This window comes from Podarcis tiliguerta (assembly GCF_965153285.1).
Source record: "Podarcis tiliguerta genome assembly, chromosome: 6".
Classification (NCBI taxonomy): Eukaryota; Metazoa; Chordata; class Lepidosauria; order Squamata; family Lacertidae; genus Podarcis; species Podarcis tiliguerta.
The window spans coordinates 53,652,325-53,670,385 of record NC_139539.1 but is presented as its reverse complement, the minus strand read 5'-3'; the positions used below and the strand labels follow the sequence as shown (position 1 = coordinate 53,670,385).

Below are 18,061 nucleotides of genomic sequence, written 5' to 3'. Positions count from 1 at the left end.
ATTTCAGCTCAGTTCTAATCGGAGCATTCATTTATGATCATTTTAAGATTAGCACAAGAAGCATAACTGAGAAAAGGCAAGAATATTCAATAGCAAGAGAAGTATAGCTAAACCTTACCCTTTCCCTCACCACAACCAACCAATCAATAAAACCAGCCATAGTTGTTTAAAGAGCATTGAAGCCGGGACTGGGAAACTTGTGGCCCTCCCAAAGTTCATTGGACTCCAACTTCATCAGCTCCAGCTAGCATAGCCAATGGTCAGGGATGATGGAAGTTGTAGTCCAGCTACAACTTGGGAGCCACATATTCCTTATCCCTGATCTAAGCAAACACAAAAAGCAAAGGATGCTATGTAGGTTCTTAAGAAAAACGGCAAAATCTACCATAGGGTCATGCCTTTGTTTGATGTCACAAAGTAGTAAGCAAGCTTTTGAGTTCTCTAGAAAAATTCCTCATGTTGGATGTTTAGCAACTGTGTGGGCGGAGGTGAAAATGGTTTGATATTGAAACTATAGCTTTTGTTTTTTTTTGTTACAGTCCTAAAATGAATTGTACAAGAGAATAGCAAACCTGTAGGTCGTATGCAGATTCCAGGTTTCATTTAGCATTCATGATACAGAGAAATATGGTAATTTTTATATTGACAAATCTGGAGATTAACTTATTAGGTGGTGAACTAGTTAAAAAAAGTCAGTGAAAGCCAAATCGGATAGCATTACCTAATGGATAGGGAAACTATAACCATAGTGTTGCCATATTTCAAAAAGTAAAATTTCTGACACCCACAAAGTTGTTTAGCTTTTAGGAAACCACCCAAATTGTTGAGTTTCTTTGGGGAAGCCGAACCCCAAAATTGTGACTTAAAGCTTTTTGAGCTGTTTCTGCTTTTTCCATTACGTTGCCATACATCTGGGTTTTCCCTGACATTTTGCCAATTTGTCAAAATTCCCCCCTGATGCCATTTTTACACCCCCAAACCAGGACATGTTAGGAATTTTCCTGACGTATGGCAAGCCTACTATAACCATCAGAAAACAAAGACCATTTTCAAGTGGCAAAAATTAATTTTCCTCCAGTTAGCAAAATTTCTCTGCCCACAATATTATGTAATTGCCAGGAAGTTGGTCATAGATTAGGAGATTTGAATGTTCATTTTAGACTATATTGCACTGCAATGTTTGATTAAGAGTATGCAAGTGCTTACATGGTACAAGCTGAATTTTACTACAAAGCAGTATTGTTAAATACAGCTAGAGCCAAACTTAATATGATTACATTCCGAAGTAATTCTGTACTCAGTGCATATAACAAGAGTTTAAAAATTGGACTGTAAAACACATTTAGCTACATTTTAATTAATGCCAGTCTGCATAACACTATGCAGTACTTGCTATGGTTTACACTGACCAAAGAATCAAAGCAAATTGGTGCACATAAAAAATACCCTGTTTTGCTTCGGGAGCAGGAAGGTAAGAGTACTGGAAAAAAATTCTTTTAAATTAATTGCACTCTTCACATATCAGTCTCTGTTTGAAGAGTGGAATACACATTTAAATAGGAGATTTTTAAAATACCTTGTTATGAAGGCTTTTCTATGGTTAAGAAATATGCATAGATACTCCTAGAGGAGTTGGTGGTGATCAAATGTAGTTTGTATGTGTAGCTTGCCTAATGAGACTAGTGCTTGTAGGATCCATTTCAAAATTGCCCCTCTTTTCCTGAAGGCCTTTCTGGGTTTTAATTACAGTATCACATATTTAGAAATTGAGTTTGTAAGTGCTGAAACACTTGGAGTGAAACATTTTTTTGTGGCATACAACTGTTTCCTTGAATGATAATGAATGTGTTGTATATAATTTTTTTAAGTGTCTTAATCTTACACTTTCTTACACTTGCATTCATACCTTGTAGGGGGTATAATCAAACTTTATGAAAACCGGGATAATTTAAAAGAATACATACAGCTTTCTACTCCCCCACCTCTGTTTTTATACATTAAGCCTTTTTAATGAATTCCCGTGGTATTTGCAGCTCTATAAAAATAAACCTTTCAATTGCCATACAAAGATATTTAATATAATGGCCTCAAAGTATATAATATACTTAACATTAAGAGAACTCTTACTGTAAACTGTCATCATGGAACTGTATGCCAAGAATCCAGCTGGGCTCTATTCCAGAGTAGACAAACTGGAAATAATGTCAGCAGGACAGGAGTAAAGTAGTTTAGGCATTTTGGTGAGGAGCATTTCGGTTAGGGGCTTGATGCGTACAGTTGTGCTGAATTGTCAGAGCCCTGAGTAAAATTTGTGAGGCTCATGGGAAACTTGAGAAAATCTAGCTATTTAACACTTCTCAGTGCAGTTTATGGAGACATCTACAGTCTGCAACTCTATTCATTTTAGATGCAAAAGAATTATGTTAGTAAAGGAACTTGCTGAGAATCACTTCCTGAGTCCCTCCAAATTGTTCCAGATGACAGCAGCTCACCTTTCTTCTCACTGCTTTGGCTCAAAGAGGAACCAGTCTGGTGGTAGCAAGGCAGCTGCTGTGGCTGCATTTGCTCACTAGCTTACTGCAGAAGCAACTTGCTTTGTAGGATGGAATCACCACAATAGTCTCCTGGCAACAGGGTCGCTGCCCCTTACAGACAGTGGGGGTGGAGCTACACATGGAGCTGGATTGGCTCACCCACACAGCCCCGATTTTACCCCTCCCAGTATGTGGCTGCAGCACTGCTGAAGGGAAGCTATTGCTATGGCTCCACCATACTGGCCAAGTCCCTCTTGACTCACCCTCTAGCATTTGTTTCCCATTGTATGGCAGCTTCTGCTGTGGTGGAGCCAAAAGTTATTTCCAGAACTTTTTAAAATTGAAGTTGGGAGCTTCACAAAACTGCTCCTCACAAGTCTTTCTCAGCAGCTACCACTCGAATGTGTGCACTCCCAAGTACTGTCTGTGCTGTGTCCCCCCCCCCTTTTGAGACCCCCGAGTAAGGGCAGGAAGCACTGCTCTCAACTGGATTTAACCTCACAATGATGGCTCCCGCCAGCAACCAAGGGTGTTCTTTCTTTACTTTCATTCCTTTTATGGTTCTTCCCTTCTTAATCACTGTATCCCCAACTCTGCATTTAGTAAACAAGGTGGTGTTTTGGCATGGTGGATTTTAGATCGTCCCTAGTTTATGCTCATCCTCCTTGCTTCTGCTATCCCATTGACTCGAGGAGGTGGAAGCAGGCAGATAAAGCAGCAATGATAGCAATTGCTTCTACTCCTCAGTCCTACTAGTGTGTGTCCAAGGAGCAAGTAAGTAAATGTAGGAAGCTGCTTTATACTGACTCAGACTTGGTCCATATAGCTCAGGATTGCCTACACTGACTAGCTATGACTCTCCAAGGTTTCAGACAGGGTTCTCCCTCTGCCCTACCTGGAGATGCCAGGGATTGAATCTGGGACCTTCTGAGTGCAAAGTAGATGCTCTACCAATGAGCCCTTCCTCGTAAAGTGGAAATGGCAAAGTGGAGGAGGAGCAACAGCAGCAATCACTGCCAACCTAGGAGAGAAGACCATCTCATCCATTCAGTTGCCCCAGTGTGTGTAAGAGTGTATGTTCAGGACCCACAATAACCTGAAATTGGGCCTGTCATTTTGTTAGTCAAGTTTATCACAGAGTTTATGAATATATGACATTTCAGGGCTGGGAGCCAATGAAATAGACCCAAAGAGTCCCCTGAATATATGTCACCTTAACAATTATATAGCAGTCCCTTCTGCTATTATTATTACAATTTCTCTGAGGAGGAGAGCTGACCTTGCATAGCTAGGGAATAATTTCAGATTCAGTATGTCAAGTGTAGTAAATTCCACACAGGTGATTTTGGTTCAAAGACTTAAAGCACTGATGTGAGTTTTCCAAGTCCCCATAGTAGTTCTCTGTCAGAAGTGATCTGGTGATTGCTGCTAACCCATCATACAGTATTTCTCAGTCTGGAATCAGTGTAAAATTTATGTCCAGTTACTTCCTAGTGATATCCAGATGCAAAAAATAATAGACACTCAGATGTGATTCACTTTCTCTACATCCCTACATGAATTTAAAAACACTTTCATAATAAAGTTGAACTAATGCTGTTAGGCAGCTCTGTGATTCTCATCTTCTCTGCTTCCTTCTTCCTGTTATCCTTTATGCTGCATTGGCAAGGTTACACTTGCATATAAAAGGACAAATTCTCACCTTGACAGCACAGTACCTACTGAGGGATGCTTGAGGAATTGGATCTTTGCAAATTCCTATATGAAATAAGACCTGACCCACAGCTTTTGGACTACTGTGCAGTTCAGACCACAGCTATTCACTGTTTTTCACAGTTCTCTTTGAATATTTATAAACCATCAAAACTTGCAAATTACCATAGTGTTGTACAACAACAGATAAAAACAATTTTCCAAAGAAAAATATAAGATTGTCAACTTATCCTTCTGGTAAAGCCTGTAGAAAATAGGAGAGTTTTAAAACATCCAGCAAAATCTGTGAAATGGTGGAGCCTATCTAACTTCAAGGGGCAGCATGTTCCACAAGGCAGATGACATGGCAATACAGTTCTCAGCAGTTTAAACATAGCAAAATAAATCATTTAAATATATATTGGCAGGGTGGTGGATTTTTTAAAATAACAGCACTGAATGGTTGCAACTGCTCTACCAGCTAGAGCTAATAAAAGGTGCTTCTAGCCACTGGGGGCACCTGGCCTTCCAGTGACAAATTTGGACCCCTAGGCTGCATACCTGCTGCTTGACTAGGAGTGAAACGTCTTTAAAAGTTCTTTAGGCTTCTTTAGGAGTAGCCGTCCACCCCTTCACACAGTGAAAAGTTAGCCATGCTCAGGACCCAACGAGTCAAAACTCTTCTAGGCTTAATAAGCCCAAAGGGACAGAGATCAATGGGGCATGTGGTGAGCCATAGGGATTCAAGCACCTTATTTACACAATCAGGTTGCATAAACTGAAAGTGATCCCATAGCACATCACAGGCGGTGGCATTAGACGCTGGTGGGGACATCAGTAACAAGGTCTCTCAGTGTGCTGCCAGTTGGTCATAGTGGTTCTTCATGTGTTCCAGGGGTCAGGAATCACTTGAATCAGGTTCTTGTCCCTTGCACCCCCAGAAAAAACTGTTGGTTTCCTGTACAACCAGGAACAGTGCCAGGCTATTAACCAGCAGCCTTTCTACATATCCTTCACTTTTTGATGAAGCAATTTGTTCCCTCGGAGCTCTCTCCACTCCTGCCTTGTGCCCTGTGGACTTCTCATCAGGAGCAACACACACTTTTCCTTTTGGGCACTGAGGGGGAAGGGATGTTGATGATGTTCTGAAACTCTCAATGGGGCGGGATCCCCCCCCCCAGGTTATTCATTAATTACTAGTCCTGAGGTGCTTACTTTCTCCCTACTGAAATATCACTTCAACTCACATTCCGAAACTATAGAACTGCTATGGATACTTTAATCAGAGTGGTATATGCAAAACCTTGTTGCAGTTAGAGGAGTTGTGTTTCAGCGTCTCCCTTTTAAAACTTTCCCAAATATATACCATCTGTTCCACACTAGAGACATACTGGTTTGATCAAATTAAAAGGCATGCCGAAAAGGAAAATAAAGGTTTCTTCAAGCTGCAGCACTGCTGTATTATGCTGTGAGTATTATCACCAGTTAAGTACTATGAGGGTGAAGGTGAATATAGTGAAAAAAATATCATATAAAAATTCAAATTAAGAGTGAGGAAAGCACTTGAAGCAGGTGTGCTCAACTATGAAATCCAAGCAGGGCTTCTCACAGAGAACAGAATCAAAACAGGCATGGCCCTGGCTTTGGGGAGTAGCAGATTTTAACCCTTCATTCCCCACTGTTGGCCAAATATAAAACTCCCAAAGGAAAAAATAAATACAGATTAATTATTGTATATAGAGATAAAAATGTAGCTTTCTATCTTCAAAATGGATTATCTAGGAATGGAAGAGGTATAAAATCACAGAATCATAGAACTGTAGAGTCAAAAGGGAGCCACAGGGTAATCTAGTCCAACCCCCAACAATGCAGGGATCTCTTCTAAATCATCCACAGTAGATCGCCACCCTCTGCTTAAAAACCTCCAAGGGAGGAGAGACCATCGCCTTCCATGGGAGTCTGTTCCACTTATAAACAGCTCTTACCGTCAGAAAGTTCTTTCTGGTGTTTCATTGGAATCTTCTTTTTGTAACATGAATCCTTTGATTCACGTCCTATCCTCTGGAGTAGGAGAAGCCAAGCTTACTCCATCCTCCATGCAACAGCCTCTTAAATATTTGAAGGTGGGTATTATATCTCCTCTCAAGTCTCCTCTTTTCCAGGCTAAACATACCCAACTCTCTCAGCCATTCCTAATAAACCATGGTTTTCAGACTCTTTAAATCAACTTGGTTGCCATCCTGTGCACATGTTCCAGCTTGTCAATACCCTTCTTAAATTGTGGTACCCAGAATTGGGCACAATACCCCACATGTGCTGTGACTAAGGTAGAATAGAGCAGCACTATTATTTCTCTTGATCTGGACACTATTGGTAGTGTCCAGGCCAAGGTAGCTTATGCCTACTTGCACCTCTTTGTGCACCTATTAGTTCTGGTGATGCATTTTGTTAACAGGCAAGTCTAATCATAGTTACTATCTCCTTGAGTTTAAAACAAGTACAAAATTCAAAATGTAATGTGAGAAAATATCCTAACCTTTAGTTTGAATATGGTAGGATTATTTTAGATTCTATACCTCAGGCATACTTCTTAAGAACATATGCTCCAAAGTATCTTGTTTTCAAGTCGATTTTTTAAGGACCAATCTAAAATAGAGCTTTAGGCATATGAAACATTGTCAAACTAATGGGAGAGGCTATGAATATTGTTACCAAGACACCTAAAAACAGGGTCTACTGGAAAAGCTAAAGCTTCATTGCAGTTTTCTCTATAAATATGTTGCATGCCATATCTAACTTAGATTCTACTTCCTGTTAATTTCTGAGCTAATGGAATTCTCCACATATTTCAGTTGGATAAGAAATTCCTGACCTAATATACCCTAGGTATACTGAGAACATAATTTCTCCTTGCCATCTACCTGATTGTATTTTCAGTGGTCTCATCTTGGTTTAGTCCACAGTATCTAAATGCAGGAGAATGGATTGGCAAGGAAATGGAAACATCTGTCAAATTTTTATCTATGCCTTGAATTATTTTTGTTTTAATCATTCTTCTAATCTTGAGACAGCTTGCTTGAGGCTAAAGTCTTTACCTTTAAAAATTCCATCTGCCTTACTTCAGGACTTTTATATCAATTGACATTCTTAGAGAAAAGCACAGTTTTGGAAGATTTTGTCAGGAGCTTCAACAATAAGGAGCTATAATTACATAAATTCAATGTCACTGTATTCTGAGTGATGGGCAGAGCAATTGTAAGCATATTTACTCAGAAGTAAGTTACAGGGACGCGGGTGGTGCTGTGGTCTAAACCACTGTGCCTAGGGCTTGCCGATCAGAAGGTCGGCTGTTTGAATCCCCAGGATGGGGTGAGCTCCTGTTGTTTGATCCCAGCTCCTGCCAACCTAGCAGTTCGAAGTGCAAGAAGATAAATAGGTACCACTCCAGCGGGAAGGTAAACTGCATTTCCGTGCACTGCTCTGGTTTGCCAGAAGTGGCTTAGTCATGCTGGCCACATGAACGGGAAGCTGTCTGTGGACAAATGCTGGCTCCCTTGGCCAGTAAAGCGAGATGAGCGCCGCAACCCCAGAGTCATCCGCAACTGGACTTAACATTCAGGGGTCCCTTTACCTTTAAGTTACATTACTTTCAATAGGATTTCTCCACTAGTAAGTGTGCTAAGGATTGTTGGCATCCGTCTTTTGGGAGACAAGGAAGGTGTGCAGATTTTGGGGGTGAAGTCAAACTGTTGAAAGATTGCAATGCCTGCTGTGACTGTAGAGACCAATACGAGAGGGACATGTTTTGTTGCAGGTGGGGCAGATGAAGGCATCTGGTTGTGCTGATGCAGATGCACCATGACATTTTTTCTCTTTGCACTCCTGGAGAGGAGAGGTCACTTAGGTGCTGCAAATGCAGTAAGAATTCTAGCCATAATAATTAAATAATTTCCATTCAAGAACAGGAAATATTTAAGCCTGAAGAGAGCCTCCCCCCAAACTTGGGAAACACTCATTAAGCCTCCAGTAGTTTGGCCAGTTGCAAAGTAATACTTCTGAAGCAATTTTTAAAATACTGTATGTTTTATCCAAAGCAATAATATATACAGTTGCCACCTTTCATGTCTTTCGAAAAGCATATGGGCAGAAAACGACATGACTTGAGAAAAGTGTCAGATCCCCTAAACCAGGCTTCCTCAGCCTCGGCCCTCCACATGTTTTTGACCTACAACTCCCATGATCCCTAGCTAGCAGGACCAGTGGTCAGGGATGATGGGAATTGTAGTCTCAAAACATCTGGAGGGCCGAGGTGAGGAAGCCTGCCCTAAACCATCACTATAACCTAGGATTCCAAGTCAACTGCAGATCCAGAAGCACCCAATGACTACAAGCATGCGAGGTCTGTCTTTGGAGGCAATGGAGGTCTGCCTTTGGGGGTAAACCCAATCTACAATGGAAGTGTCAAGCTCTTCCAGGTCAAATAGCCAGTTGACCAACATTACTTTTGTCTTGTAAAGATTTAGCTTCAGCCAGCTCGCTATGAACATGCATTGGATAAAACACCAGTGCCTGAATCATGAAAAAATAGAAGCACAGTTAAGAGTCATCAGCATTTGGGTGAAAACTAACAGCATACCTTGTAAGAACTTCACAGGCAGTTTGTAGAAGAGAAGGGACAAGGTGGATCTTTTGCAGGACCAAGAGGGAATTTTATAGGAAGATGCCAAGCCATTTGGGACCTGCTAGCAATGAACAAGTAGTATCAAGAGCAGTCCAAGAGCCTCAAGCTCCTGCAGTTATAACACCCATACATCAGGAATCAACAACACTAAGAGCAACAAAATGGTTTGGAAAGATTGGTTGGCAATAAAATAAAATAAAATAAATAAGACAAGACAAGACAAGACAAGCAGCCAGTAGTGCAGTATCCATTCCATGTCTGAGACACCTGTAGAATTTGATCTTTACAAGTTCTAATATGAACTGATCTGATTTGCACCTCAGGGAATGATTTGCAGGACAGAACTTAAAGTACAATCCTAGCCTAAAGTGCAATGTCTACTCAGAAGTAAGCCCTAATGAATTCAGTGGGCCTTAATCCCAGGTAAGTGAAGGTGGGATTGCAGTCTTAGTTAATCACTGCACTTCTCAATTGTTCTCATTTCTTTCTCAGCTCATAGTCTAAATACAGGGGGATAAAATAATAGAAGTATTTTAAGGTGGATTTTCATGCTTTTATGTGTATGTTTTAATAAACAGTAGATTATTACAAAAATAGAACAGAATGAAATCACGGCTGAGCACAAGCACTAGTGACACAGACTGAAAAAGGACTGATTCAGCCATGGCTAGGTTGAAAGCTAGACTGGTTGATTTATAGCAGGGATGTCCAACAGGTAGATTGCGATCTACTGGTAGATCCCCGCGAGGTTTTGTTAGATCGCGGTCGATCTCTTGCTCCCTTTCTTTAGAGCTCCATCGCCCCGCCCTCATCCATAGTGATCTTTCTGTGAGTGACTTTACCTCTTTGTCCCTTGCCTTTAACTCCCCCCAAAAATGGAAGTCCCCCCAAAAGTTTTTTCCCACCCCTAAAAAGCTCAACAACTTTGAGCTGATCCCCAAAATGGGGGTAGATCACTGCCAGTTTTTAATTGTGAAAGTAGATTGCAGTCTCTTGAGAGTTGGCCACCTCTGATTTATAGGAAGCTGCGGTTATCTATGAATGCCTAAAGCTGCTAGGCAGCCACCTGCTAAACTGCTTTGTCCCAAAATGGAAGTTTGGGAATTGACAATATCTGACTAGGGAATCCATATCCAAGTTCAATTTTTAAAAAATTAAAAAATAAAAAGAACAGAAGCTGAACAAATCATTGGGAGTGTTTTCCTATCAAAATATACAGCCAAATGTCCCTCAATCTTGACCTTACCTGCTATTTCAAAGAGGAGATGCATTCCATCAGTCAGAGCATCTCTCTGTGCAGGAGACAGACTGGAAACCAAGTCCAAATTTCATTCCCTCTTCACAGTGCACAGTATAGAATATTGTAGTTCAGAAGAGAAATCAGGTTTTTTCTTTCTTTCTAGACTAGTTCATAAAATATGTTTTTGAAAGTTAACCCACCTATTGAGTGGCATATGCTGCTTGGGTTTTGAAAGAAGTGCCTATCACTGAAATTGTCACATATATTAGTGTTAGTTGGCATGATGTTCATACATATCTTATTAAGCTCTTTGCTTAAAGTCTTTAGATTTCAGGGATATACTTGACAGCCCCCAACTGTTGGACATTCTTGAGGGTTTCACATCAGTGGAGAACATAGTGTTACTTGACAGCTGCATCTGACTAGGAAATTTAAAAGTAGTTTACTCTCCTTGACTCTTTTGTAATGGCCACTGCTGGGTGGCTTTTGTGAATGCCGGGAGATACATATATTCATATATTTTATTTTCCAAAAAGTCGGCAAATATTTATATTCGTTAACCTGAATGATGCTGAAATGTTTTTCTTTTTCCTCTTTCCTGCTGTTTGACAGCCAAAATCCTAATAAATAATATTTGGCTATAATGTAAAGCATGAATTGCTGACTTGAAAGTGGTGTGCTGAGCTAAGTTAAGCCTTCTGCCCCACTCTCAATAGTGAAATTTGAATCAAGAATGGAAACATTGTATATTCCTTCCTTAAAGTTGTAGCTAGTTGGTTGCAGTGTGTCCTCAAATGTCCCTGAGGTCCGTCCCCACAGTGGGAGTCAGTAAGCTCTGGGGCAATCAAAATAACTTTGCTGGCAGACTATTAGAGGTTGCAAGATAAGCTGCAAAATTAACCTCCTTTTCAGCTTGCACTGCCACATGGTAGTTATATGTGATAACCAGTGTTTTGTTGGCTTTGTTGGTGTGAAACTTGCACCATTTATGGTTTAGTCTTCATGAGAGCTGGACCATAAAGAAGGCTGATCGCCGAGGAATTGATGCTTTTGAATTATGGTGCTAGAGGAGACTCTTGAGAGTCCCATGGACTGCAAGAAGATCAAATGCATCCATTCTTAAGGAAATTAGCCCTGAGTGCTCACTGGAAGGATAGATCGTGAAGCTGAGGCTCCAATACTTTGGCCACCTCATGAGAAGAGAAGACTCCCTGGAAAAGACCCTGATGTTGGGAAAGATGGAGGGCACAAGGAGAAGGGGACGACAGAGGACGAGATGGTTGGACAGTGTTCTTGAAGCTACAAACATGAGTCTGACCAAACTGCGGGAGGCGGTGGAAGACAGGAGTGCCTGGCGTGCTCTGGTCCATGGGGTCACGAAGAGTCGGACACGACTAAATGACTAAACAGCAACAACAAAAGCTTGCATAGCCCATCATAGCCCAAAGCTCACCAGAATACCAAGGAGCCATTCTCAATCCACAATGCTGGAGAACAGACTGGAAGCAATCTTATCAGTTGCCTGCTTCATCTTGCTATTTCCAAGCAAGACCAGATCAGATCATCAGCTTTCTCTGCTGGAAAATACCCCAGGGCATTCAGGAACACATTATTTTCCCTCAATCTCCAAGAGAAGGCCATTCAAATGGGCCCACCACCCTTACAGGGTGTTTATTCAGGATGTCTTCCAGCTCATCCTGAAACTGGTCTGTCAATGTAGCCTCACTGACACACGTAGGTGACACTTATTAACAACATAGTGACCAGCCTTTAAAACCAGAGAGCCAATAAATTAGAGTGGGGAAGTTTTTATAGAATTCCCAGCTTATGGTGAATCTATTTTTCAGTCTGATATATTGTATTTATTTTAAACATTCCAAGACAGAAAACATAACACCCAAAGAATTATTTAATTAATCTTACAAACACATGACTATTTCAGAAGATCACTAAATCAAATATGCTTGCCATTCAAAAGAGAAAATCTGAAAAGGCTACAGAATTATGTATATAGACATGATTTTTGTTTAACTTAAAGTATGAAGTCTGTTTGAAAGGAAATCCCGATAACAAGGCACCCTAATTGTTTGCATCTTGTGGACTTTAAAAGTGTCAGAGCAATTTAGCCTTTAAAGAACTACATAAAATATTTTATCACATCTTTGCCTCAGTAAGTTTAATAAACTACACAGCCTTCAGGGACTAAGCTCCTTATAAATTAACTGCCTTCAGCTTACTGAACAAGGGTCTTTATCTCCTGTCAGCTTAATTATGTGTTTAATTTTATTTTTAACATTTTTAAAAATGACCCACACAAAGAGAAGCCTAGATTGTTTAATTAAACAAATGAATATAGTTATATCTAGCATGATCAAGGTACTAATTTGTCATAGCTATGTTTTATTCAAAGCTGAAATGCCAGCCCATCCTATCCTGTCCTATCCAGTTCACCCAGTCCAATCCAGAGTGGCTACACCAGTCCATTGTAAAGTTTATCTATGCTCCTTCACAACAGTATGTTAGAATTTTAAATTAATTTCATGGCCTTCTTAATGATAATTATCTGCAGGTTTTCCCATATGACTTTACATTATGGTTTACATATGACTTTACGTTATGGTTATTTCAGATTACCACATCAGTTTAGTGTTATATTTTAAAAAGGTCCTCATCAAACTTCATCATAATTTTATTGCATGTTTCTTCCAATAAACACCTTTTATGCAATTTTGCCACTATATATTTTAAAAGCGATTTCCTCCCAATAATTGTTATTTTCATTAATACGTGTCTTTTAGATACCCATATTTAAACATATATTTTGGTTGGAGAATTGCATCACTAAATTCAGATTGCTCTATACTGCCGTTGACACAAGGTAAAGGGACCCCTGACCATTAGGTCCAGTTGCGGATGACTCTGGGGTTGCGGCGCTTATCTTACTTTATTGGCCTGGGGGAGCCGGCGTACAGCTTCCGGGTCATGTGTCCAGCATGACTAAGCCGCTTTTGGTGAACCAGAGCAGCGCACAGAAACGCCATTTTTCTTCCCGCCGGAGCGGTACCTATTTATCTACTTGCACTTTGACATGCTTTTGAACTGCTAGCTTGGCAGGAGCAGGGACCCAACAATGGGAGCTCACCCCATTGTGGGGATTCGAATCGCTGACCTTCTGATCGGCAAGCCCTAGGCTCTGTGGTTTAGACCACGGCGCCACCCGCGTCCCTTGACACAAGATAGCTTACAGACAAAATAAGGCAATCAAAAAACATGATACACAATAAGCAAAAATATTAACAAAAATACTTAAATAATAAGTGAAATTTAGTGGCACACTGTTACAGGTGTTCTGTCTGTGCAAGCATTGCAGCTTGCCAGATGGGATGAACCTCCCCTCTCCTCCCCTGTGTGCTGTTCTGTGGGTTCTCCTGATCCCCCCTCCCCCAAGACAAATTCTGGAGAAGAGGAGGGGGAAGCCCCGTCGCACAAGCTGATGACCTTGCATAGGGCTCCTGGTGCTGGTGCTGGTTATGTGAATCCTACCCAGTATAGTTAGTAGTATCAAAACTTAAAAATGACCTCCCATCAACTTCTAAAACCTGATATGAAAGATGTGGGTTGATCCCATGTAGAGCCAGCAGGGCTCTGCTGCTGTGGTGGGACTTCTGCTTCTTCTCCCTTTCCCATTTCTCCAAAATCTGTTCCAGATGCTTCCTTTACCCTCCAGAATTGCTTTTGAATGTGTCCAGGTGGATGAAGGGGAAAGAAGAGGACAAGGGAGCCTTGTTGCATGCACGGAAGTCCAATGTACCAGTGGAACTACAATGCTGGATAGATCCATTGATTACAGCATAGTGCTGATAACGCCAAGGTTGCATACACCCCAAGTTTTTACCTAGCATCCAGGTAAAGAGGCTCTTCCATGGAGCCTCACACCAAGCCCTTCATTTAACCCAGGAACCAGCAGCAACCTCATCTGCTGATCTTAATATAGGCACGTTTATACGAGAGAAGCTGCTTTCTCAGATATTTGGGTGTCAGGTAATTCAGGGCTTTAGACATCACTAGAAACTCATTGAATAAGGCCAGTGCAGTTGTTTGAGAATAGGAGTTATAATGTGAACCGAACCTAGTTTATCCCCCATCCCTAATTGTAGACCTGCTAATGGCCTGGCTTAGAAATCCTTACAAGTCCCAAGTAATCTGCTCAGCACTTTTACAACATGTTTAAGGCAAAAATTATGTACTGAAAGTGAAAGTGTCTGGCAGTCCCAAATAATCTGCTCAGCACTTTCCAGAGGAAGGGGGTATGCAGATATAATAAATAATAGTACTTATGAAGTAACAAAATGGGCATGAGGAGGTCACATGTTGTTGGAATCAAGATCTCATCTACAAATAACTAATTTCATTCCTTTGTCTCTGGTCCAAAGCAGACTGCTTATTGTACTTAAAATATTTATGTGCTTTTGAATTATTAATTTCACCAAGGACATCTGCATTTTTTAGCTACTAAAATAAGTACTTTATCTCAACAGAACAGAGTATTATAATAAATCTATAATGTAAATAATGTTTGACTGAGGAGAGCAGGGATATTGGTGTGAACAAAGACCTCAGCCATTATTCCTTTCTCAGAAAGTGTGTGACTGAAGAATAGAGATCAAACTGCAATTGTTTCAATCCTGCTTCTTTCTTTTTTATCATTATATTATTACCGTCTGTTGTTAAAATAAGGTAGAATATGACTTAGATAATTTCCCCAACGCCCACCTTAGGAAAAGCTGCTGCTGCTGCATCATCATCACTGTTGTCATATTTTCCTCTTTGTTTAAATTAGACTTTTTTGTGTTTGGTTGCTGAAATTAGACCACCTTCTTTGTCTTTTCCTCTGCATGGGAGTCTTTGGTGTATGTGACCTTGAAGCTGTCATCCAGCCTTAGTATGCATAGAAAATCTGTAGGTAGCAGCTATTTTATTTCCCAAACAGAAAGATAATCAGAAGCAGTCAAGTGCATAGCATTTAGGCATTCCTTACTAGAGACAGAAGCTAAAAAGAGGCTGATGTCCCCATGAATAAACTAGAGAACAAAAGAATTAAGATTATTCCAAATTTCAGACAATAAAATATATAAACACAAAATAATAAATATGATCAAGTATAAAGCAAATAAGTTCAAAAATATGAAAAATCTAGAATGACTATATAGCCTTTCTTTCTGTCTAATATTGTTGCATATGCGTCCATAGGGATACTGCAGATCCTGTATAATGAAAGATGCAGTTGATTCAATCTGGCTTGGTTTCTTGGGGATATGATGGATTCTCTAAAGTAGTAAGCAACTGACAAAAATAAAAGCATCTCATTGGTTTTGAATATATTTGTTCTCAGTGACCACAGAAACTGTGGCGGGATTTTCCTGTCAATTGATTTTTGTAACTTTGTGGCTTTGGTACTTTTGGAAATATTGCCATTTTTCAATCACCCTGAAATAGAATTGGGAATTAATTGTAACAATGGGATATATTGTCTCTGTTTATTGACTTATGAACACACTGATATCATGCGTTTCCATCTTGTATTTTTGGTAGTGGTTAGAACGTTGGACTAGGACCAGGGAGACACAAATTCAAAAATCTTTCTTAGGTGACCTTGAATCAGTCACTATCTCTTAACCCAGCCTACCTTACAGGATTGTTGTGAGAGTACAAATGTGTGAGGAGGGGAGAAGAACCATGTAGCCACCTGAGATATGGCTTTTGAGGGGTGTGGGTTTTTTTAAAAAAACTTTTATTACATTTATAAATCCTGATTATTATGTGTTGATATATTGTTTGCTTTTCAGAGTGATCCTAATTTTTGTTCCCTAGTTGCTTATTACTATTTATCACCATTATTAATTTACTAATACCCTTCTACATAATTATCGCAAGGTAATATACAATAAAAACAGCAAAAACACAGTTAAAAACATAAAAAGCAGATATATTTAAAACAATTAAAAATAGACACTCGTGGCAAAGACCCATTTATCCAGTAGGAACAAAAATGTCTCAAGTTGTTTCTGTAAAGTGCAGGTCATGGGTGCCTGTTGTATCTTGAAGGGTATGCGGAACACAGAACAGAGACAGCCACCCGGAAAGCTCTACTCCAAGTAGGTTTCTGAGATTTTTGGACCTTAAGGAGAAACTCTCCTGCAGACTACAGTGATCTACTGGCTATATAAGAAACCTGCTGGTTTCTATCCTCTTGGGTTCATTTCTACTGGAGGCCATGTTGTGCAGAATCATTGTAGACAATAAGTAGTCATTGTGGTGTGTATGGTGGAGCCGCCACCCAAACACCAGCATTGCTGCAGCTTATTTGGAAAGGACTTTTGCTGGGTGGTTTCACCAGCAGAAGAAGTGGTTTGGCTCCATCAGTGCTTCTGCACCAACCTCACTGCCCTCCTACCCCACCCAGGTAATCTGCAGTGACACCTGTGTCAGGACTCAAGAGAACAGCTCTGCCCCACCACTCTACCTGCTACTGATTGTAGAGATTCCTAAAGACAATGGGCCTGCTTGTTTCTCAAATTGTAATCATTTGTTTCAAGTTATTTTCCTATCTTGCTGCTGTTTTACATTCACTATGCCAACAATGAGGGACTGGATTACGGATTTCCAGTAGAGGCTTCCTATTTAGAACTCTTCTCACTGCCTGGTTGTTGGTTGTTTCAGTCATTACATTGCTTTCTCTCATTAATTTTATGTTTGATTTACACACGTCAGTATCTTGGGCACCTGTCACAATCTTTATTGCTGGACTGTCTGCCAATAGTTGGACTTATTATCCATTTCCTTGTAGATGTTCACTGCCTTTACATGACCTTCTTGTGGTTGTGCTATATACAAAAGCAAACTCATTGTGGTTCGAGGGCCCGACCCCCGCGATGTGAAATGAACACACAAGGACACGTGATATAAGGTTAATGGGCAAGAAAAGGCCACAACTTTATTGATTACAGCAGTGAGAAGGTATTGGCTTAGGCATTGGATTTCTAAACAAGGGGGGTTTATTCACCAGTAGGTGGAGCCTGTTGATGCTAATACAACTAAAGGCTCACCCCCTGATGTCACCGAGGGTCGTGCCATGGCCTCCCGCCAAGCAGGCATCGGACAGAATACACGACCGCCAGATTCCTTTAACGGAATACCCAAAAATTGAAGGCATAGGCGATGGCCACACCTAGCTCTTCAACACACCACAACACAATTCCAATGCCTAACCTACCCACCAATACCACAAAAGTTGTGACGATTGCTACGAGGTAGGCGAAAAAACCAAAAAGCCTAATGCCAAATGGAAAAATTCCTACCAGGCCCCCCGGACAACCAGGGCGACCAACCTAAGGTCCATAGCAAGGCCAATGAACTAAGACCCTGAACTAAAAGGGGGAGTGGAGGGTGGGTGACTCGCGATGAGATGACGAAGGTGAATGAGGCAGAGGAGGGGCTGGTGTCACAGCAAAAGGCTGCTGTAAACGCCCCCTCGGAGGCACCTGATTGGGTGCCTGCCGTGGGGGGGCGTGGGCACCAGCCAGGTGGGCGGAAGAGGCAGGGGGCTCACGCCCCCCCTGCAAGAGGCGGAGCTCGGGCTCCCGCCCACAACCACTCCCCTCTCTTCCAGGGAGGAGAATCTTTCTCTGAGTGTGGATCCTTATGTAGCCAAAACAGCATCATCCACATACAAAAGAGTGCAAGAAACATTTAGAAAAAGAAAAGAAAAGAAAATCTGAAGGGGAGGAGAAAAACCAATGGTGACTGAAGATGCTTGGTGGCCATAGGAAAACAACTGGATGTCAGGGAGATGGAAGAGTAAGGGAAACGGGAAATGTAGTAGAATATCTTCAAAAAGGGCATGGCTGACTTACT

General features: G+C 40.9%; 1 protein-coding gene and 1 long non-coding RNA gene across 3 annotated transcripts in view; one reads left to right on the top strand and one right to left on the bottom strand.

Annotated features, from left to right (window-relative positions):
- Positions 1 to 2,563, bottom strand: part of LOC310680860 — a 60,187-nt gene extending 57,624 nt beyond the window's left edge. Inside the window, exon 1 of the long non-coding RNA XR_014512997.1 lies at positions 2,493 to 2,563. This is a non-coding gene — a long non-coding RNA (uncharacterized lncRNA). The remainder of the gene's footprint in view (positions 1 to 2,492) is intronic.
- Positions 1 to 18,061, top strand: part of BEND5 (BEN domain containing 5) — a 706,924-nt gene that overhangs the window by 185,683 nt on the left and 503,180 nt on the right. The gene's annotated exons all lie outside the window — the stretch shown is intronic.